This window comes from Canis lupus, chromosome 24 (assembly GCF_011100685.1).
Source record: "Canis lupus familiaris isolate Mischka breed German Shepherd chromosome 24, alternate assembly UU_Cfam_GSD_1.0, whole genome shotgun sequence".
Lineage (NCBI taxonomy): Eukaryota > Metazoa > Chordata > Mammalia > Carnivora > Canidae > Canis > Canis lupus.
The window spans coordinates 20,148,264-20,169,886 of record NC_049245.1 but is presented as its reverse complement, the minus strand read 5'-3'; the positions used below and the strand labels follow the sequence as shown (position 1 = coordinate 20,169,886).

General features: G+C 40.8%; 1 long non-coding RNA gene across 3 annotated transcripts in view; it reads left to right on the top strand.

Moving 5' to 3' along the window:
• Nucleotides 1-21,623, top strand: part of LOC119865643 — a 43,474-nt gene that overhangs the window by 5,517 nt on the left and 16,334 nt on the right. For 2 of the 3 annotated variants that reach the window (XR_005377714.1, XR_005377712.1), the window contains exons 2-3: nt 9,780-9,931; nt 13,879-14,047. This is a non-coding gene — a long non-coding RNA (uncharacterized LOC119865643). Of the gene's footprint in view, nt 1-1,502; nt 1,651-9,779; nt 9,932-13,878; nt 14,048-21,623 lie in introns of those variants that run through there. The other variant, XR_005377713.1, reaches the window with a different exon arrangement.

Below are 21,623 nucleotides of genomic sequence, written 5' to 3'. Positions count from 1 at the left end.
TTTCTGGTGGGCTATGCTACAGCAGAGCTTGGTTAGAAAACAGCCTCATTTCCTGCCTGGAACCTCTGCTCCCCTCCCACTTTTCATCTGATGGCTCTCTGACCAGCTGTGGAACACCAGACTGCCTGGAAGAGAACACACACTCAGGCGTACACCCTAACTTCACATTGATCTAGCCAAGGGTAGATCTCGTGGAAGCAAGGAGGTCACAGGGCAAGAGCAGATGCAGTTGAGGGTGGCCCAGCTTCTTCCTGTCCTTAGGGTTCTCTGTGGGGCCTCAGTTGCTATTTCTAGGTAGCTCCTTCCAGAGCAGAGAAAAAGGCTGAGTTCTTGCTATGCCACAAAGTCTTTTATACTTGGGTTTCATCAAAGTCCAAGAGAACATACATAACAATGGAGGCAGGTTCTCAAAAGGAATGTTTACCAAGGTCGAATTCTCTGGTTTCTGAGGCTTTATTTAGTACCTCCATTTCCAGCCCTCTAGTGACCTAAGTTGTCTTCCCAAGCTCACCTGGCATTGAAGGACCCTCCATGTCTTTTTGTGGCTTGATAGTTCATTTCTTTTTATGGCTGAATAATACTCCATTGTCTGGGTACAATAGTTTGCTTACCCACTCACCAATGAAGAACATTTTGGTTGTTTCCGGTTCTTAGATATTATGAATAAAGCTGCTATAAACATTCACACGTTTTTCATGTAGATGTAACTTTTCTTAAGATTTATTTATTATTTGAGAGAAAGTGCATGTGCATGTGCACGCACACACGTGGAGGGAGGGGCAGAAGGAGAGGAAGAGAGGAAATCCCAAGGAGACTCTGCACTGAGGGCAGAGCCTGACATGGGGCTTGATCTCACCACCCTGAGATCATGCCCCGAGCCAAAATCAAAAGTTGGACACTTAACCACCCAAGCCACCCACGTGCCCCTACACACAACTTTTCAATGCAATTGGGTATGTTGGAGCACAACTGCTGGATTGCATAGTAAGAATATATTTACTTTTGTAAGAACTACCAAATTGTCTTCCAAGGTGACTGTACCATTTTGCATCCCTGTCAGCAATGAATGAGAATTTCTATCACTTTTTATCTTTGCCAGTTTTTGGTATTATCAGTTTCGTGGATATTAGCCATTGTAAAGGTATGAAGTGATATCTCATTTTAATTCACAATCCCCTAATGGCATGGTATTGAGCATCTTTGATATACGTATTTGCAATCTGTATATTTTCCTTGGTGATGTGTCTGTTCAGATCTTTTGCCCATTTTTGAATTAGGTTTTTTTTCTTATTATTGAGTTTTAAATACTCTTTGCATATTTTGGGTACCAGTCCTTTATCAAATATGTTTTGCAAATATCTTCAGTCTGGAGAAGTGGCTTATCTTTCCAATCTCCTAACATTTTTCCACAAAGCTGAAGTTTTAACTTTTAACAAAGTCCAATGGAATCATTTTTTTCTCCTATGGATTTTTTTTAAAGATTTTATTTACTTATTTGACAGAGTGTGCACAAGCAAGGGGAGTGGCAGGCAGAAGGAAAGGAAGAAGCAGGCTCCCTGCTGAGCAGAAGCCCAATGTGGGGCTCGATTCCAGGACCCTAGAATCATGACCTGAGCTGAAGGCAGGCGGTCAACCAACTGAACCACCCAGGTGCCTCATATGGATTGTGCTTTTAGTGTTGAATTTAAAAATTAACTGACAAACCCAAGGTCACTCAGATTTGCTCTTATGTTAGATTCTATAGTTTTGTACTTTATACTCTAAGATACATTTTGAGTTAGTTTTGTAACAAGCATAAGGGCTGAATCTAGCTTCACTTTTTTTGTATATGGATGCCCAATTGTTCTAGCACCATTTGTTGAAAAGATTATCCTTTCACCATTGAATTGCCTTTACTCTTTTGTCAAAGATCAGTTGACTACATTTGTGTGGGTCTATTTCTGAGCTTTGTTCTGTTTCACTGATCGATCTGTGTATTTTTTCACCAATGTGACACTGTCTTGATTACTGTAGATCTATATGGTAGGCCTTAAAGTCGGGTAGTGTGAATCCTCTGAATTCACAGAGTCTGAATTCACAGAATGAAGACTTCATTCTTCTTCAGTACTGTGTTGGCCATTCTGGGCCCTTTGCCTTTTCATATATTAAGTTAGGTCGTCAATATGAAAAAAAAAAGCTTACTGGGTTTTCATTGGGATTATGTTGAATTTATAGATGGAATTAGGGAGAACTGACATTTTAAAAATATTTAGTCTGTCTATCCATGCACACGAACTCTCTTCTACATTTATTTATATCTTTGATTCCTTTCACTGGAGTTTTATAATCTTCTTTATATAAAGCTTATACCTATTTTGTTGGACAGATGCCTCCACATTTCATTATTTTTGCTGCTAATGTAAATGGTATTGTGTTTCCAACTACTCATTGCTGGCAATGGAAAGCAACTGACCTTTACATACTAACTTTATATCCTGTGACCTTCTTATAATCACTTAATATTTCCAGATTTTTTTGGTCAAATTTCTGGGATTTTATACATAGACAGCCATGTCCACCATGCACAAAGACAGTTTTATTTATGCCCTCCCCCTGCATATATATATACTTTTCTTTTCTTACTGAATTAACTAGAACTTCAGTCCAACGTTGAATAGGAGTGGTGAGAGGGGACAACTTCACATATTCTTAACTTAAGGGGGAAAGTATCCAGTGTCTCTCCAATAAATATGATGCTAACCATAGGATTATGGTAAACATTCTCTATCAATGTTTGAGAATGTTCCCTATTAACCATAAGTTGAAAGTTTTTATAATGAACGGGTGTTGGATTTTGTCAAACGCTTTTTCTGCATCTACTGATAGATCATGATTTTTCTCCTTCAGCCTGTTAATGTGATCATGTTGAATGACCGAATCAGATTTCCATACCTAGAATAAGTCTTATTTGGTCAGGTTGTGTAAGTCTTTTTTATATATTGCTAGATTTGATTTGCTAATATTTTTTGAGTATTTTTGCATCTACATTCATGAAAGATATTGGTCTGTAATATTCCTTCCTTATAAATGTCTTAATATGGTTTTTGTCTATTTCTTTAGTAAATATTGGCCTATTCAAATTATTTCTCCTTTTATGAGTTTAGGTGGTTTGTATCTTTCAAGGAATTGGCCCACTTCATCTACGTTAACAAATTTATGGGCATAAAGCTCTTCATAATATTCCTTTATTATCCTTTCAACGACCCCTCCTTCATGTCTGATATTTGTAATTTGTTCTTTCTTTTTTCTTGGTTAGCTTGGGAGGCTTATGAATTTTAATTATTTTTTTCCCCAAAGAACCAGTTTCAGTTTTGATCTCTACTGATCTCCTATTTTCAATTTCATTGATTTCTATTTTTTTAAAGATTTATTTGAGATGGACGCATATCTGGAAAACCAAAAACTACCAAAACTGGAACAGGAAGAAATAGAAAACCTGAACAGGCCAATAATCAGGAGGAAATTGAAGCAGTCATCAAAAACCTCCCAAGACACAAAAGTCCAGGGCCAGATGGCTTTCCAGGGGAATTCTATCAAACGTTTAAAGAAGAAATAATACCTATTCTCCTAAAGCTGTTTCGAAAGGTAGAAAGGGATGGAATACTTCCAAATTCATTTTATGAGGCCAGCATCACCTTAATTCCCAAGACCCCACCAAAAGGAGAATTACAGACCAATATCCCTGACGAACACAGATGCAAAAAGTCTCAACAAGATACTAGCCAGCAGGATCCAACAATACATCAAGAAAATGATTCACCATGACCAAGTGGGATTTATCCCCGGGATGCAAGGCTGGTTCAACACTCATAAAACAATCAACATGATAGATCATATCAACAAGAAAAAAAACAAGAACCATATGATCCTCTCAATAGATGCAGAGAAAGCAGTTGACAAAAGAGCATCCATTCCTGATCAAAACTCTTCAGAGTGTAGGGATAGAGGGAACATTCCTCAGCATCTTAAAAGCCATCTATGAAAAGCCCACAGCAAATATCATTCTCAATGGGGAAGCACTGGGAGCCTTTCCCCTAAAATCAGGAACAAGACAGGGATGTCCACTCTCACCACTGCTATTCAACATAGTACTAGAAGTTCTAGCCTCAGCAATAAGACAACAAAAAGAAATGAAAGGCATTCAAATTGGCAAAGAGGAAGTCAAACTCTTCCTCTTTGCAGATGACATGATACTGTACATAGAAAACCCAAAAGACTCCTCCCCAAGGTTGCTGGAACTCATACAGCAATTTGGGAGTGTGGCAGGATACAAAATCAATGCCCAGAAATCAATGGCATTTCTATACACTAACCATGAAACTGAAGAAAGAGAAAAGGAGTCAATCCCATTTACAATTGCACCAAAAGCATAAGATACCTAGGAATAAACCTAACCAAAGAGGTAAAGGATCTATACCCTAAAAACTACAGAACTCTTCTGAAAGAAACTGAGGAAGACACAAAGAGATGGAAAAATATTCCATGCTCATGGATTGGAAGAATTAATACTGTGAAAATATCAATGCTACCCAGGGCAATTTACACATATAATGCAATCCCTATCAAAATACCATGGACTTTCTTCAGAGAGTTGGAACAAATAATCTTAAGATTTGTATGGAATCAGAAAAGACCCCGAATAGCCAGGGACGTACTGAAAAAGAAAACCAGAGCTGGGGGCATCACAATGCCGGATTTCAGGTTGTACTACAAAGCTGTGATCATCAGGACAGTATGGTACTGGCACAAAAACAGACACATAGATCAATGGAACAGAATAGAGAACCCAGAAGAGGGCCCTCAACTCTATGGGCAACTAATATTTGACAAAGCAGGAAAGACTATCCACTGGAAAAAGGACAGTCTCTTCAATAAATGGTGCTGGGAAAATTGGACAGCCACGTGCGGAAGAATGAAAGTAGACCATTCTCTTACACCAAACACAAAGATAAACTCAAAATGGTTGAAAGATCTAAATATGAGACAAGAATCCATCAAAATCCTGGAGGAGAACACAGGCAACACCCTTTTTGAACTTGGCCACAGCAACTTCTTTCAAGATACATTCATGAAGGCCAGGGAAACAAAAGCAAAATGAATTATTGGGACTTCATCAAGATAAAAAGCTTCTGCACAGCAAAAGAAACAGTCGACAAAACTAAAAGACAACCTACAGAATGGGAGAAGATATTTGCAAATGACCTATCAGATAAAGGGCTAGTATCCAAGATCTATAAAGAACTTAATAAACTCAACAGCAAAGAAACAAACAATCCAATCATGAAATGGGCAAAAGACATGAACAGAAATCTCACAGAGGAAGACATAGACATGGCCAACAAGCACATGAGAAAATCTCCGCATCACCTGCCATCAGGGAAATACAAATCAAAACCACAATGAGATACCACCTCACACCAGTGAGAATGGGGCAAATTAACAAGGCAGGAAACAACAAATGTTGGAGAGGATGTGGAGAAAGGGGGATCCTCTTGCACTGTTGGTGGGAATGTGAACTGGTACAGCCACTCTGGAAAACTGTGTGGAGGTTCCTCAAAGAATAGAACTGCCCTACGACCCAGCAATTGCACTGCTGGGGATTTACCCCAAAGATACAGATGCATAAAACGCCGGGATACCAGCACCCCAATGTTTATAGCAGTAATATCCACAGTAGCCAAACTGTGGAAGGAGCCTCAGTGTCCATCGAGAGATGAAAGGATAAAGAAGCTGTGGTCTATGTATACAATGGAATATTCCTCAGCCATTAGAAACTACGAATACCCACCATTTGCTTCGACGTGGATGGAACTGGAGGGTATTATGCTGAGTGAAGTAGGTCAATCGGAGAAGGACAAACATTATATGGTCTCATTCATTTGGGGAATATAAAAAATAGTGAAAGGGAATAAAGGCGAAAGGAGAGAAAATGAGTGGGAAATATCAGTGAGGGAGACAGAACATGAGAGGCTCCTAACTCTGGGAAACAATTAAGGGGTGGTGGAAAGGGAGGTGGGTGGGGGGATGGGGCGCCTGGGTGACAGGCACTGAGGGGGGCACTTAACAGGATGAGCACTGGGTGTTATGCTATATGTTGGCAAATCGAAATCCAATAAAAAAATGTACAAAAAAAAGAAAGATTTGAAAGAGAGAGAAAACACTTGAGAGAGCGCATGAATGGGGATTGGGGAGCAGAGGGAGAAGAGGTTCCCAGCAGAGCAGGAAACTACACAGGGCTCCAACCCAGGACATAGGATCATGACCTGAGCCAGAGGCAGACAGTTAACTGACTGAACTACCCGCCACCCCAATTTCCTTGATTTCTGATTTAATTTTTTATTATTTCTTTTCTTCTGCTTATATAGCTCTTCCTTCTCTATTTTATTTTTTATTTAAATTCAAGTTAGTTAACAAATAGTGTAGTATTGTTTTCAACTCAGGAGTAGAATTTAGTGATTCATCACTTACATATAATACCCAGTGCTCATCACAAGTGTCCTCCTTAATATCCATCACCTATTTAGCCCACCCCTGCCCACCTCCAATCTAGCAACCCTCAGTTTGTTCTCTATAGTTGAGTCTCTTACAGTTTGCCTCCCACTCTGTTTTTATCCTATTTTATTTTTACTTCTCTTCCCTATGTTCATGTTTTGTTTTTTAAATTCCACATGAGTGAAATCATATCTTTCTCTGACTTATTCTTATTTCTTATTTCTTATTCTTATCTTAGCATAATGCCCTCTGGTTTCATCCATGTTGTTGCAAATGGCAAGATTTCATTCTTTCTGATCATATCTCTTTTAGTCATTCATCAGTCGACGGACACCTTCTCTAGTTTATTAAGGTGGAAGCTTAGATTGTTGATTTCAGATCTTTTCTGATATACATATTTAATGCAATAAATTTCCCTCTAAGCATGGCTTTTCATACATTTTGTTGTGTTTTCATTTAACTCAAAATATTTATATATTTCTTGAGACTTCTTTGATCCATGCATTATTTAGAAGTATGTTGCTTAATCTCCAAATATGTTAGATTTTCCAGCTATCTCTCTGTTATACATTTCCAATTTAATTCCATTGTGGTCTAAGAGCAAACTTCATATGATTTCTATTCTTTCAAAACTTTTCAGGTGTGTTTTATGGCCCAGAATGTGGTCTTCTTCTTTTTTTTTTTTTTTTAAGATTTTGTTTATGAGAGAGAGAGAGAGAGGCAGAGACACAGGCAGAGGGAGAAGCAGGCTCCATGCAGGGAGCCTGAAGTGGGACTCCATCCTGGGTCTCCAGGATCAGGCCCTGAGCTGAAGGCGGCGCTAAACCACTGAGCCACCCAGGCTGCCCTGTATGTTTTTTTAATTAGGCTCCATGCCCAACATGAGGCTTAAAACTCAGGACCCTGAGGTCAAGAGCGGCATGCTCTATCAAATGATCCAGGCAGGTGCCCCAAACACAAAGACTTTATCTTTCATTTGTATAGACCTGAGTTTCTAACCTATAATCATTTTACTTCTCCCTGAAGAACTTTTAATATTTTTTGGAAGGCAGGTCTACTGGCCACAACTTCCTTTGGTTTTTGTCTAAGACTATTTCTCCTACACTTTTGAATGATAATTTTGCTGATTACAGAATTGTAGGCTGGTTTCTTTCAACACTTTAAATATTTCACTCCACTCTTCTTGCTTGCATGGTTTCTAATTGCGAAATCTAATGTAATGCTCATCCTTGTTCCTTGATAGGTAAGGTACATTTTGTTCCACTTTGGCTTCTTTCAAACATTTTTTCTTTGTCTTTGTTTTCCTGCAATTTGACTTTTTTAAGTTTACTTTTTTTTTTTTTTTTTTTTTAGTAATCTCTGCATACAACATGGAGCCCAAGGATCAATAGTTGCATGCTCTTCTGAGTCAGCCAGGCACCCCTATTTTCCTGCAATTTGAATAGGATACACTTAGGTGTAGATTTTTGGTGTTTCTTCTGCTTGGTATTTTCTGAGCTTCCTGGATTTGTGGTCTGGTGTCTATCATTAATTCTGGAAAACTCTAAGCCATTACCACTACTTCTTTCTCTCTCTTCTCCTTCTAGTTTTCCTGCTTTATGTATGCACTTTTTTTTTTTACTGTATAATTATTTTTAATGTCCAGTGTTTATAACATGAGGGCCAGAGCTTTCTCCTCAACTCAAGTTTATAAATATTTGATTGGCTTATGAGGCCAATAGGGATATTTCTTGTCTAATTTGGTTTCTGGGAAGACTTCATTAGTTCCTCAGTGTTCATCTGATCAAATGGAATTATGTTCATCTTCTCTAGCTCTTTTTCATATTCCTCTATCCTGGTCTAGAGAGAGACAAAAACTCAGCACAACTTTTCGCATCTTCTTTTTCTTCAGTATCCACCTGAACAGTTTATTTATCCTCTGGCAAAGGAAGCTTCTTCTCAAAGTCATCTACCAAGCCAGGCTTTATCACACTGGCCTTGTAGTTAGCCCAGTTGATAGCAGGTGGTTTCTCAGGGAGCATAGCCAATCTGGAGGTAAGAGGCTCATTCTACAATTTCAGGAGTTAGCAATGGCCTTCTGGTTTGGGGGTATGATTTTCCCCCAAGCTACCTAATCGATGGCTTTTAGAGCAAGTTTTCACCCAGCCATCTTGAGATCCTTCACCAACCCTGGCAGCCCACAGTCCACCTATGCTACACCTTTTGTAAATGTCCCACAGTTCCTAGATATTTTTCATTTTTTTCATTATTTTTTCCAGCTTTATTGAGATATAGCATATAACATTGTGTAATGTTAGGTGTACAGCATGATGATTTGACATATATTGCAAAGTATGGCCACAATAGGGTTAGTTAACACCTCCATCATTTTGCATGATTACTACTTCTCTTTTTTTCTGGTGAGAACATTATAGATCTACTTTCCTAGCAACCTCCAAGTACATAATACAGTATTGTTAGCTATAGTCACCCTTGCTATATGTTAGATCCTCAAAACATATTTATCTTCTAAAAGTTTGTAACATTTAACCAAATATCTCCAGTTTCCTTCATCCCTCACCCTTAGAAACCACCATTCTACTCTCTGTGTCTGTGAATTTGGCTGTTAGGTGCACACTATTTTAGGATTTTTATGAGTTCTTGGTTTGGGGTTCATGCAGCCTCTTTAATCTGTAGGTTTATGTCTTTTGCCAAATTTGGGAAGCTTTCTGCTATTATTTAAGTATATTTTCTGCACTCCTTCTCTTCTTAAGGGATTCCAGTGACAGACATATATTTTGGTATTTTCCCACAGACCCCTAAAGTTCTGTTCATTTGTTGTTTTTTTGTTCAGATTGTAGGATTTTTATTTTTATTTTTTTTTTTTTTTTTTTTTTTTTTTTTTTTTTTTTTAAATTTTTTTTTATTTATTTATGATAGGCACACAGTGAGAGAGAGAGAGGCAGAGACACAGGCAGAGGGAGAAGCAGGCTCCATGCACCGGGAGCCCGATGTGGGATTCGATCCCGGGTCTCCAGGATCGCGCCCTGGGCCAAAGGCAGGCGCCAAACCGCTGCGCCACCCAGGGATCCCTGATTGTAGGATTTTTAGTGGTCTGTCTCCAAGGTCCTGCTTTCCTTTGTCTCTGTCATCTCTAATGGGTCTCTAATAAATAAAATCTTTTAAAAATAAATAATAAAATCCTTGTTAGATAATCCCAACATCTATGTCATCTTGATGTTAACATTTGTTTGTTTTTTGTTTTTTAGAATTAAGGTAAGCTCTGCCCAACATGGAGCTCAAATTCACGGCCCAGAGATCAAGAGTCACTCACTATACTGACTGAGCCAGCCAGGCACCATATGTTAGCCATCTGTTGATTGCCCTTTCTCATTCCAGTTCAGCCTTCTTCTGGCTTTTGGTATGATGCATATTTTATTTTATCCTGGACTTTTTGGGTATTATATTACGAGTTAGTGGTTCCTTTTAAAAACTATTTTAGTATGTATTTGACTTGTTCAAGTTCAAAATGAAAACCATGGCTCACTTTTGTGGCCTGTGTTTGAATGTCAGTTTAGTTTTAAATAAGTCCTATTTTTTAAAAAGATTTTATTATTTATTCATGAGAGATACAGAGAGAGGGGTAGAGACACAGGCAGAGGAAGAAGCAGGGTCCCTGTGGGGAGCCCGATGTGGTACCCAATCCCAGGACCCCGGGATCACGACCTGAGCCAAAGACAGACGCTCAACCCCTGAACCACCCAGGAGTCCCCAAATCAGTCCTATTTTAGTCTGCCCTATGGTGTGCTACCCAGAGGCCAATCTGAAACAGTACAGTCTTCTACATCATAGTTCAATTCTCAAAGCTTTCTATGTTAATTCTGGTGGGTTTCACACATAGGTCACTTGTAGGTGTGCCCTGGACTTCATACACAAATTCAAACAATCTCTTTCTGCAGCTCCCTCTTCTTTGTTACCCTCCCCCCACACCCTAGCTGTGACGGGGTGGGTGCTGCCTCTGTTACCTTTGCTTAGTGCAAGGATAGCAACAGAGCTCTACCCTGCTGTTACAACACTCCATGGGGATGGGAGAGAGGGATTCACGCTGATTGCATTTGTGCAGAATGGGGCTGGCTGACAAGAGCTCCACATCAGTCCTCACTAGTAAGGGGAGAGGACTACTCACATAGTAGTACATAGGAGGGATGGTGGACAGGCTCCACGCCACAGCCTCCCCAAAGCCAGCTGAAAAGGGAGGGCTGTGGCTTATTTTATGGTGTTTGCCCAAGAAAGAGCAAGTATTGTCAAAAGGTCTTTCAGGGCACCTGGGTGGCTCAAGTGGTTGAGTGTCTGCCTTTGGGTCAGGACGTGATCCAGGGATCTTGGGATCTAGTCCCACAATGGTCTCCCTGCAGGAAGCCTGCCTCTCCCCCTGCCTATATCTTTGCCTCTCTCTTTGGGTCTCTCATGAATAAATATATTTAAAAAAAAAAAAGTCTTTCATTGCTGTCCTTCCCAGCCTTTGACTCCAGAAGGGTGGGCTTTTGTTGGGACTTTGTGCTTTGGTGATGGTTTTGGGTTTGACCTTCTCTGGTGTCCAGGATAGGATCTAGTAAGTAGTAAAGCTCGTGAGGTCTCCCAACTAGGTTATCACTTGAGACCTAAGTTGTCTAGCCAGTTTTATCTTTTTTCCACCATCAGAACAGTCTGATAGTTGCTTTACATATTTTGTCAAGTTTTTGGTTGTAGTAAGTAGAAGGAATAGGGTAGAATCCACTTACTCATCTTGTTTGGAAACGGAAGCCCCATATATTTTTTCAAAATCAACTTTTTGAGGTATAATTTACATGCACTAAAACGTATCCATTTATAATACACATTTCCATGAGTTTCAACAAAGGTATATATATACCCATGCAACCACAATCAAAATAGAGAACATTCTCATCTCCCCAAAAGTTTCCTTTGTGCCTTTTCCCAAGCAATTTCCCTCCTCCCAGGCCTGACAAGCACTGATCTATGTGACGATGGATTAGATTTGTCTTTTCCAGAGTTTCAGATAAAATCAAACAGAATGTATTCTTTGATAAAAGTCTACCTTTTTTTCGTTCAGTGTATCTGAGATTCATATGTACCACTAGGTGTATCAGCAGTTCATTCCTTTTCATTTCTTAGTAGGATTCCATTATTTTTTTGTCTGTGCTTTCGTCTGGGTTGTTGCCATCCTCTGCTCTTACCTGGCAAACTTCAAAAGCCAATGACCCCCCAGTAGCTCCCCCAGCCACCGCTGCTGCGTTTCTGCTCTCAGAGCTCCTTCTGTGATTCAAGGGAGAAAAAGCTTGCTACATCATTTAATGTTAGTACTTCCTTCAAGGCAGGGGTAGGATACAATTTCAGAATAAAAAGGATGGTTTCTTCTGGATTTCTTCTCTATCCTGGTCTAGAGAGAGACAAAAACTCAGCACAACTTTTCGCATCTTCTTTTTCTTCAGTAAAGAAAGAGCAGAGCACTGATCTGCTCTGTCATATGCTTACTAATCATGGGCTCAGACCAAAGTATATGAAAACAATCACTCTCTTGGCAGGGAATTTTAGGGGTTTATAACTTTGGTCTTATAGTGTTGTGTCCTCTGAATTAGTAATAAGAGTATGGATATGCTCTTCATTTTATGCAAAAATAACTACCAGATCACAGTGATGCATAACTAACACCATCCCTCCATGTTGAATTCCCAGTGGCTTGTGATGAACTGGGTACCTCGCCAAACACACTTATCCACATTGTCAGGTTCTCTGTCTTCTGTCTAACCCATGCCCTCATATCCCTAGCAGAAGAAATTCGGTATTCCATGCATCTGATTCCTTTGTTGTTGTTGTTGTTGTTTTTTCCCATCTGATTCCATTGTGATGGCAAGTGACACACTAGCCAGGGGATGATCTGACCTTGTATTCTCTCCTGGCTAGTTACATTTACAAAGTGGATTCATGATTTCTCTGACTGCTGTCTTCACCAAATTCTGCATTCAGACTCACAAATGAAGTGCTAAGTGGTTTTTATATAGGAAAACAAAGCAAGTTTTGTTTTCTACCAGTGCAAAGTTGGGTATACTCTTTTTAAAAATAATATTTCCCATTTAGCAAAGTCCTAAGGTAAATAGATGGTTGCCAGGTTTCTAGTTATACTGGTTTCTGTACTATCTATCTGTTCAGACACAAGCTCCTTTTAAAATGTGCCTAGTCAGAATTTCTTCATATACTGCAACCAAAACAACATATTGCAACAGATGGAATACAGAAGTAGATGTGAGAATTCAGCTGTCTTCTATTAAGCCAGGCATTAAAGAGATTGGCAAAAAAATAAAATAAAATAAAATAATGACATTCTTTTGTTATTTTATTTTTAATTTTTTTAGAGAGAGAGAGCATGTGAGCACAGGGCAGGGGTGGGCAGAGAGGGAGAATCTTGTTTTTTTTTTTAATTAAAAAATATTTTTTTGCATATTTTTTATTGGAGTTCAATTTGCCAACCTATAGCATAACACCCAGTGCTCATCCCATCAAGTGCCCCCTTCAGTGCCCATCACCCAGTGCCCCCAAGCCCCTGCCCACCTCCCCTTCCATTACCCCTTGTTCGTTTCCCAGAGTTAGAGGAGTTGCAGAGGGAGAATCTTAAGCAGGCTCAAAGCTCTGCACTGGGCTCACCAGGGCTCATTCTCACAACCCTGGAATCATGACCTGAGCCAAAATCAAGATTTGGACACTTAACTGACTGAGCCACCCAGGCACCCCAATGCCACTCTCTTGTTTCATGAGAAAATGTATTTGTGGAAAATTTAGCTATCAAATAATACGAGAGAAACTTTCAAACTAAAGAACACGTTTCCACATGAAAGTTCAGCACAGTAAATGCAAAACAGGAGGAGATAAAGACAAAAAAAAAAAAAAAAAAAAGAAGACCCACATTAGGCCTATTATGAAACTTTATCATACCACAGATAAGCAAAAGACCCTAGAAGATTTCAGAAGGATAAAAGCAATCACATATAAAGAAACAAATCAAAATGGTATCACCCTTCTCAACAACACTGGAAACTAGAAGACAATGCAGCAATACCTTCATTCTTAGGGAAAATAATTAGCAATCTACAATAATATTCTCAACTAAACTATTACTTGGTCGTGAGGGTAGAAGAAAGACATTTTTGGACATCATGTGGTAGAGTATTATAGTAATAGTCCCCAACGAATTACAACTCCCTTTTCCCCTATCCTTTTGTGATGTTACTTTGCTGATTCTCCCAGTGAGAGGAGTCTATTTCTTCATCCGCTTGAGTCTGAGCTGGCCATGTGACTTTTTTTAACCAACAGAACATGGCAGAAGGGATACTGTGTAAGTTCCACAGCCAAGGTTTTAAAGAAGCCTTGAACTATCTCATCTTCTGGATCAGAGACCATTATGGAACTGGGACCACCATATTGTGAAGGTGGGACACATCTATCTACTGGAAGATGAGACCACAAGAGAAGACATCTAAAAGTGAGGCATCAACACAAAGCAATATAATGTGAAATTCTTAGTTTAATGGTGTCTATTAGATTCATTTTCTTTCAAATTGTTTATGTATTACCTATATTGTATATTTATTTTATATTTTTATTATATTTATATATTATTTAAGATAGGAAGTTTTTATATTTTGCAAATATTTTCTCTTCATTATAGCTTGTCTTTTGTTCATGGTATCTTTCAAGATATAGTTTTGCTTTTTTAGGGTCACATCTATTAATCATTTCCTTTGTCTTTATGTTGTTGAGATTTTTTAAAAGATTTATTGGAGGGGGGAGGCACAATGGAAAAGGGAGAGAATCCTCAAGCAGACTCCCCTCTGAGGGTGGACCTTGACACAGGGCTTGATCCCAGGACCCTGAGGTCAAACCTAAGCTGAAATCAAAAGTCCAATGCTCAACTGACTGAGCAGCAGAGGTGGGAAGGGGCTGAGGGAGAGGCAGAGAATCTCCATAGACTCCTTGCTGAGCTCGGAGCCTGATGCAGGACTTGATCTCACAACCCTGAGATCATGACTTGAGCTGAAATCAAGAGTTTGATACTTAACTAGTCAGTTAAGCCATCCAAGTGCCCCTCCCCCCTTTAAAAATATTATTTTTTTGAGAGAGAGAAACAGAGCATGAGCCATGGGTGTGGCAGAGGGAGAGAGAGAAGCAGGTTCTCCACTGAGCAGGGAGCCCAATGTGGGGCTGGATCCCAGAACCCTGAGATCACGACCTGAACCAAAGGCAGACGCTTAACCAAGCTACCCAGGAGCCCCTATCAAGGGGCCCCTTATTTTCTTTCTTAATCCTCACCACTACCACTACCACCAAACCAGAATGAACAACTGGTGCGAGAGAGCAATCATTGTCAAAGTGAGAACTTAGTTTTAATAGTTGTTTCTAGGGAGTGGTCTGGAGTTCGGAGAGCCAGGCAAGGAGCTGCTGCTTTTCTATTGACTTTTTCCCTCACAGTCCAGCCTAAAGGTTACATCGATAAAGTGTACCCTGAATCTACTTACTCTCCTCACTTCTACCAGTCTGGTCAAGGCTTCTATCACCTCTGGCCTAAATGACCCCAGCACCTGGCTCGTTGGTGTCCTGCCTCCACCCTTGCCCTTGTTTCAGCTATCCATTGCTAAGAAATAAATTACTTCAAGACCAATTTATTAAATCTCACAATTCTTTGGTTTTCTTGAGCTGAGGGAGGTGGTTCCTCTATTCATGTGATGTTGCTGGGCCTGTGGGCATTTGTGGGCAGAATATCCAAGGGACTCACCAAACTTGGCTGGCAGTTGGTACTGGCAGTTGGCTGGGTCTTCAGCCAGGATTCTGGGCTGTGGGTCTCAATTCTCCTCTGTGTGGCCTGTAACGTGGACCCAAGAGCTAGTGTTCTAAGAGGAAGGGAGTCTCTTAAAGCCTAAGCTTGGAAGTCCCAGAATATCCCTTCTGCTGTCTTCTACAGGTCAAAGCAGCCACAAGACCAGCCCAGACTCAAGGGGAGTGGAGGAATCAGAGGGGGCCATCTTTGGAGACTAGTTACCAAGATCTCCTTCAGTCTATTTTCCATTTTCCAGAGACTTTTTTTTTTTTTTTTTTTTAAAGATTTATTTGAGAGAGGGACTCCTGGGTGGCTCAGGGGTTGAGCAGCTTAGGGCATGATCCCAGGCCAGGGATTGAGTCTCACATCAGGCTCCTTGGGAGGAGCCTGCTTCTCCCTCTGCCTGTGTCTCTGCCTTTCTCTCTGTGTTTTTCATGAATAAATAAAATCTTTACAAAAAAAAAAAAAGAGATTTGAGAGAGAGAGAGCACACCCGTGTAAGAGATTGTGTGAACAAGGGGAGGGCCAGAGAGAGAGAGAGAATCCAAATAGACTCCCCTCTGAGCGTGGAGCCTGACACATCTCAATCCCAGGACCCATGAGATCATGACCTGAGCCACAAAGGGGTCAGACACCCAACCGACTGGGCCCACCCTGGAGACACCCTCCAGAGACATCTGTTAAAAACAAATAGACATCACTCCCCTGCTAATCCACCAATGATATCATCATACTCACAATACCTGCCATTTAATGCCCTGCCTTACCTGGCTCCTGCTCAATCCTGTCCTTCATACTTCTGTTCTCCTCACATTGGTCCTTACTGTCTTCCCCAGCACCCCTAACTCACCACCCTAAACTTTTGTATTTACTGTTCCACCCACCTGGAATGGTTTTCCTCCAAGCCTCACTTGGATACTTGACATTATTTATTCATTCACGTTTTGGGTCTCCACTAGAATTTAAGGTCCTTGCCAGCAGTGCCTTTCTTGGTTCTGACACCTAGAAAAGCATTCATCACAGGCTGGCATACCATAAATATACTCTATGGTTAACTGAAATTGATTTCCCTAAATCTTTGGCACATACTGCCATCGGAAATGTATGAATTAATTTTAAAACATGCGAACTACAGTGGTAATTAGCATACAGATCCAACAGTGTACTAGTTCTACATACCCACTGGCTAATATTTCTACCTTCCTAATAAAGCTGACAGCTGCTTTCCTGTGTGTCCTGTGGGGCAGCTGCTGCAAGCTCAGCCTCTGACGGGTCCGTCATCAATCTGGCCTATGCATGCATGGAACTCAGGGAACTCAGAGGAACTTATCAGACACACTCTGGGTAGAAGCCAGGGGAGTGCTGCCCTTGGCATTTTTACTTTAATCCATTTTGGTGTCAGCTGTCCCTCATTAATTCACTGAATTTAATTAGAGGGCTGAATGAGAATCCCTAAACTATGGCACCTAAGAAACTACTGTAGTCCAACACTGTCAATCAAAATGAACCCACATATCCGGGAAGCAGGCACACATTAAGGGTATTATCATTACAGAGACACATCCCATGTATCAAAGATAAAGCTAGGTCCAACACAATATTAACAAACCTTGCTTATTCATAAACTTGCAGCAGGAGAATCCTTCTGCCATCACCCTTGTTTCAGCAGGGATTCAAAGGTGTCGGGGAGTACATTTTATTGAGTAAAAAGGAAATGCTGTCTTACTGAAAACTGTTTTACAAGGGTAGGATCAGTGGAGTGAGGGAGATTTACTGGTCTTCCAATACATTTGGCCATCATCCTCAGTCAGCTGCAAGGGGGCAAGTGAGCAGTTTGGGGATGTTTCAAAAGAGGAAAGGGTGGAGGGTTTTCTGTGGTCAGCCATTTCCTGAAAGAAGTGGGGGTCGACAGGATGCTTATTTATAGTCAAACTGTCATCATGGTTATTGGGGGTGGGGGGTGGCTGCTTTTCTGCAGAAAGTCTCTCACATGATTATCAAATTTAAAATAATTGCAATTTAGAGCTGAAAGTCATCCTAAAATTCATGGGCTCACTTTGACCCATGGTCCCCACCCTAAGTCCATTCAATGAGTGGGAAACCTCAGAAACAGCGTAATTGGGTGTTTAAGGCTTAGCGATGGTCAGAAGCAGAATCAGTTTTCCTGGATCCTAGGGCTGTGAATATAACCACCATGCTTCTCAGATATCAACGAAGGAAAACAATGAAAATACAGTCAGTAGCAACATCAACCAGTTCTAGCTGGGCCCAGGAATACCCCTGGCTCCTTTATTAACAGAATCCTGAACCAGTCTGTTGCAGGGCTCAGGGACTCTGGGCTTCAGGGGAGTTTAAGCCCCTCCTCAGTACTGGAAGGAGAGTCCTCAATTGGCTCAAACCAATGAATGCTCCACAGATCTCATTCTTGTCAGTGAACTTTAGGGAAAAGTGGATGGGGTGGTGGGGTGGTAAGGGGGCATCTGGAAAAGAAAGATAGAGGGTTTTTTTTTTTAAAGATTTTATTTATTCACGAGAGACACAGAGAGAAAGGCAGAGACACAGGGAGAGAGAGGAGAAGCAGGCTCTCCTGCTTCTTCTCCTGCTTCTCCTCTTCTTCTCCCCTGCAGGGAGCCCATTGTGGGACTCGATCCCAGGTCTCCAGGATCACACCCTGAGCCAAAGGCAGATGCTCAACCACTGAGCCACCCAGGAGTCCCAGATTAAGGGCTTTTTAAGAGCCCGTGGAGGTAATACTTTCTGCCATGGGGTTTGTTTTCTGTGTATGGGAAATAGGTTCATACAATTTGGCAAGGTGAATTGGAACTCAAAATCTTTTGACCCTACAATCCCCCTTCTAGTATGCTATCCTACAGAATCAACCTACTTAGGAAAGAAAAAAAAACCCAACACATTCTAAGATGTATCGGCTTTTTGTTTTAGTAAAAGCAAAGAATTGGAAGTACCCGAAGTATCCAACAACAGGGCATAGGAAACACCGTGAAAGACTTTGAAACAAGTCCCCCTACACATATACCGCTCCATCCGCAGCTAATGGGGTCTTCTACCTAGGCACAAACTCTTCGGGTTACCTTATCATGAGGTAAACTGAGGGAAACAGATAATGCAGGTGCTTTTTGTCCATATACATGCAAAATGTACTTTATAAAGTCCTAAATGTAAAAGATTATTACTCTGTAGCTCTTGGCCAATTTTGCCAGTTGTGTATCTATGAAGCAAGTACATTTCAGCATTCCTACTAAGCTAATTATATTTTATTCTTTGGAGTCTCCTTTGAACCAATTAAGACATCTTACTGGGGATCCTTGGGTGGCTCAGCGGTTTGGCACCTATCTTCAGCCCAGGGCCTGATCCTGGAGTCCCGGGATGGAGTCCCACTTCGGGCTCCCTGCATGCAGCCTGCTTCTCCCCCTATCTGTGTCTCTGCCTCTCTCTCTGTGTCTCTCATGAATAAATAAAATCTTAAAAAAAAAAAAAGACATCTTACTAGTTCTCTCATTAACCAAGCTAAATAAAATCTTTAACATGTTTATTTTGTATTTGAGTCCTGATTTTACTTTCTAAAAAAAAAATTATCTTTTAGCAAGGTGGTTAAATAAATTTGGTACTTTGATCTTACATCCCTCTTCAAAATAGATACAAAGACCATACAGTGGGGCGCCTGGGTAATGCAGTTGGTTAAGCATAGGGACTCTTCATTTTGGCTCAGGTCATGATCTCAGGGTGTGGGATCGAGCCCCATGTCAGGCTCTGTGCTCAGTGAGGAGTCCGCTGGAGATTTTCTCTCCCTCTCCACCTCCCACTCATGTTCTAAAACAAATAAATCTTTTTAAAAAATCATATAGCAACATGGATAAATCCTCTTAATAAAACATTAGGTGGGGAAAAAAAGCAGAATGCAAAATTTGTATGAGACTGTGATTAGAACTAAAAATTTTAAGTACCTAAGGCAAGAATTAAAAGAGAAGGAGAAAAAAATTAAAGCCTGATTTTTTTTAGGGTGGTAGTATCCTAGAGATTTTTTTAATCCTTACTTTTTATTTTCTGTTCCATTACATATTAAAACTAAAGGCACCTGGCTGGCTCAGTAGGTAGAGCAGGTGACTCTTGATCTCATGTTCTGAGTTTGATCCCTATGATGGGGGTAGAGATTACTTAAATTTTTTTTTTTAAAGACACAGGCAGAGGGAGAAGCAGGCTCCACGCAGGGAGCCCGATGTGGCACTTGATCCCGGGTCTCCAGGATCACGACCCCAGCCAAAGGCAGACATTCAACTGCTGAGCCACCCAGGCATCCCAAAAATCTTTTTTTAAAGAGAGTTATTTGAGTGTACAGAGAGAGAGAACAAGCCGGAGAAGGAGCAGGGGGAAAAGGAGAGGGAGAATCTTAAGCAGGCTCCATGGTGAGCACAGAGCCCAATGTAGGGCTTGATCTCAGGACGCTGAGATCATGACCTAGCTGAAATCAAGAGTCAGACGCTTAGCCATCTGAGCCACCCAGATGCCTCTCAAAAAAACCTTTTTTTTAAAAAAAAAATTAAACTAAGAGAAACAAAGTCTCCGTATTATTTTCCTCTTGTTATTGTAACAAACTACCACAACATACGCACATTTATCATCTTAGTTCTGGAGGTCAGAAGTCCAAAGTGAAGTCTCATCAGACTAAAACCAAAGTGTTAGCTAAGCTGGTTCCCTTCTAGAGACCCCAGGGAAGATAGGATACCTTGTGTTTTCCAGCTTCTAAAGGCCACCACAGTTCTTGGCTTCTAGTCCCTTCTTCTGATCTCAAAGCCAGCAGGCAAGGCATCTTCAGATGTCTTTTCTCTGATTCCTGAGGACTCTCGTCATTATACTGGACCCACCCACATAATCCATGATAATTTCTCCACCTCAGGATCCGTAACATCATCACATCTGCAAAGTCTCTTTCACCTTGTAACACAGTCACAGGTCCTGCCTAACTTTAAGTTCCATGAGAACTAACAGCATCCTTGTGTTTCTGAGTGAAGGTACCACACTGAGTGCTGAATCTCATTTAAATTTAATTCAGAAGTAATAGGCAATACTATAGTAGGAAAATAACTGTTGCCTCTGGGGGTAAAGTGAGGACTGAGAAAGGGCATAAACGTATTTTCTGAGATGGTAGCCATAGTCTATATTTGACAGTGCTGTAGGGCACAAAAGTATAAACAAATACTAAATTCTAATATGTATTTAGGGGGAACTGTACTGATGTCTGACATTTATTCTGAAATATAATATAAAAGGATGGATACATAGAGGAATGGATAAATATGTGATAAATGGTGTTCATTATAAAATCTTTTGTTGACAATTTTTATTTTTTAAATTAATTTATTTTGTTTAAGATTTTATTTATTTATTCATGAGAGACACAGAGAGAGAGAGGTAGAGACACAGGCAGAGGGAGAAGCAGGCTCCACGCAGGGAGCCCGATGTGGCACTTGATCCCGGGACTCCAGGATCACACCCTGGGCCGAAGGTGGCGCCAAACCTCTGAGCCACCAGGGCTGCCCTATTTGACAATTTTTAAAGGGAATTTTGGAAAAAACAAGCTATGACCCTCAAATACTGCTCCAGTGACTTAAATTAATAAAGGCATGGATTTGGAAAACCATCAGGCAACTTCTTAAACAAGCTCTCTACTTAAAATTGAAGGCCCTCGACCAGGGCAATTTGGGGAGGTGTTTCAAAAGGCGTGGGAGTATTACTGATGGTCTCCATCACAAGGAAGATGGGGAGTGTTACCAGCACACTCAGGGGTGGGGCCAGAGAAGCTACTGTAACCGACTAGTCTGTACACATGACAAATAATTTCTACACCAATGTCACTGAGGAACACTGATTTAAAACCCCAATCTTCCCTTCATAACCCTCCATCAATTTGCTGTAGCACATCTCCAACAGGGTGGAGGCTCATTTCTTGAGGGCTGGTTGCATCTCCCACTTCTTGGTAACTACGGAGAACCCAGCAGAGCGCTATACCCAGAACTCGTATTGAAAAAAAACATTTGATGATGGGCGGCAGGTGTGTGTATGTGTGTGCGTATGTGTGTGCATTTCCTGATAGTTCCTCCCCCAGTGAAGATGTAAACCTACCACCTCCGCCTCCACCCCCCCAGGGGGGCCAACAGGGAAGGATGTTCCTACTCCAGTTCTTTTGCTAAGACACAATCTCCTACAGGACGTCCCCACTGGCACAGAC